Source organism: Myotis davidii, unplaced genomic scaffold (assembly GCF_000327345.1).
Source record: "Myotis davidii unplaced genomic scaffold, ASM32734v1 scaffold211, whole genome shotgun sequence".
Lineage (NCBI taxonomy): Eukaryota > Metazoa > Chordata > Mammalia > Chiroptera > Vespertilionidae > Myotis > Myotis davidii.
This window is the reverse complement of record NW_006282523.1, coordinates 90097-92719: the sequence shown is the minus strand read 5'-3', so window position 1 is coordinate 92719 and position 2623 is coordinate 90097.

The window sequence follows — 2623 nt, the reverse complement described above, 5'->3', positions numbered from 1 at the left end:
AAGGCCTGGAGAGCGTGGCCGGGCGGCCGGGCTTTAAACTACGGAGGGATTCGTCAAAACATCAGCGTTTTCTCGGTTTTGAAGAAACAAAATAGGTTTATAACTTTTACCCCCTCCGCGAGGCAGCTGCCGTGTAGAGTGGACTCTGGTTTGTCTGTACGTCCGCCGCCGGGTCCCCGCGGAGCGGTGCCCTGGGCACACGGGCTCTGCTGGGCTCAGGATCTGTAAACAGGCCCGTGGGGGGCTGGCCGGTGTGGCTCAGTGGGTAGAGCACCGGCCCTCAGACTGAAGGGTCCCGAGTTCGGTTCCTACCAAGCGCATGCACCTCAGTTGCAAGCTGGATCCCTGGCCCTGGAGCACCTGCCGGAGGCAACCAGTCGATGTCTCTCTCACATCGATGATTCTCTGTCTCTCCCCCTCCCTGCACTCCCTCTATGGACAAATATCCTGGGGTGAGGATTAATAAAAACCAAAACCCGGGCACACAGAGAGCCCCACCTGCCGGGGAGCCCTCAGGCCACATGTGGGAGCGGCCCCAGGACAGGGGACTTCCTGCCTGGCCAGCTCCGAGAAACCCGGGAGGCATTTCTCAGAACGGGCAGCCCCGCAGCCTCAGGACACGCGGCCGGAACAGGAAGCAGGTCCAGTTCCGTGGCCGGGCAGCCGGCGCCCTGGCAGGGAGACCCGGCAGCGAGGAGCCTGGCGCGGGCACTGGGACCTGACGCTTCCCCGGGCCTCCTGCCCACCCCACCCCCCACCCCTTGTGGCCTCCGTCTGCAGAGGGCCCCTCCCTTTGCTGGCCACCGGGTGAAGGGGGACGTGGTGATGGGCATGTGACACCCACGTGCCGGGGACAGGACGCAGGCAACAAGGATGCTTAAAGCCATGGCGGTCTGTCTTCTGGGCGTTGCACCGGCTTCGGCCCACGTGCCTCCCCACACACCCGACGGGGAGAGCGAGCCGGTCACGCTCCCGGCAGCTTCCGGCCTGGCCTGGACGGCGTCTGGCTGCCCCCGGGCCCTGTGCCCCTCAGGCTCGCCCATCCCAGCTCTCCTTCTGCGCAAGACCCCTTCTCGCCCTGGAACAGAGGCCCCCCAGGCCCGGGGGCAAAATGTGGGCACAGAAAGAGACCTGGAAGGACCCCCTCCCCCCAGCAGGGCGGCCGAGGAGGTGGGCACCCATGGGCACGGCCTTGGAGAGCGTGGGGGGCAGCCAGGCTGGGGAGAGCCCACGGCAGGGACCTGCGAGCCCGCGGGGGAACTAGCAGCTGCCGCACCTGGGCTGGTCTGTCCCGCAGCCAGGAGGCGAGCGTGCTCTTCCCCACAGACAGGCCGCCCGGACTCAGCAGTGACCTCTCACCCGTTCAGGCCAAGGAGGAGCTGTCGGAGCTGCCCCGGGGACAGGACGAGTGTCACTGAGGGAGCTGCGGGGGCGGGCACTGGCCAGCAGGGGAGGCAGCAGGTGACCTTCGAGCCCGAGAGAGGCCGGGGGTTCTGAGAGCTGGGCTCAGGCCTGGGGTCGAGGCACGGCCCCCGGACCTAGGGGACGCTGGCAACGCCTGCGTGCGTCCAGTCTGGGGGGCAGTCAGGGCGCCTTGCCCCGCGTGCTGCGGACAGAGCCTTCAGCCACAGGAGAGCCAGAGAGAAGGCGGTGGCCTGGCTGAGGGAGTCAACAGAGGCCTCTTACCCTGGCTCTCAGCCCAGTGCAGGCTGCACCCAGACCCGCAGGAGGCCACGGTGGTTGGGCGGAGCCTTCAGAGCAGGCAGGGTCAGCCGGGAAGGCTTCCTGGGAGAGGTGACCCCCGGGGGGCAGGGAGGGCATCTCAGAATCCCTCTGCTGGCTTACCTGCCCGGGCGGGGCCTCCGGAGCGGGCGGTCACGCAGCCTCTTGCCAAGCAGGAGTCAGAAACGCCGCGGCCGTGCTGTCTTTTGCTTGAAGTGATTTATTGATGCCAAGTTCACATACGGAAAATTATAACCATTTTAAGCAGAGCAATTCCGTGGCACCGAGCGCACGCAGTGTCCTGCAGCCGCCGCCTGTCTCTTCACCCCAGAAGGAAACCCCGTGCCCACTAAGCAGTTTCTACAGGGCCTCTACCCCCACCTCCACCCCCACCCCCGGCAACCCCCAGCCTGCCTTCTGCGTCAACGGATTTGCCGTTCTAGATATTCCACATCCTGAGCCACTTTTAAAAATATGTTTTTATTGATTTCAGAGAGGAAGGGAGAGGGAGAGGGAAACATCAGTGCTGAGAGAATCACGGATTGGCTGCCTCCTGCACGCCCCTCACTGGGGACGGAGCCCACAACCCAAGCCTGTGCCCTGTCTGGGGATCGAACCGTGACCTCCTGGTTCCTAGGTCGACGCTCAACCACGGAGCCGCGCCGGCCGGGCCCGAAGCCATTTTTAAAAGAGCAAGAAGCGGGTAGGGGCCCCGCTGCCGGCCTCGAGCTGTGGGGGCTTGAGCATCACACGCTGGCTCCTTCGTCTATTTCCTCGTCTGTAAACGGGTGTGTGGATGGGCTGGGTGGGGGCAGGGGGTCATCCACGCGGAGCACCAACAGGTGACAGCAGGTGGGCGCCAAGGCCACAGCGATGGGGGCGGGGCCGGCGCCTCTGGCGT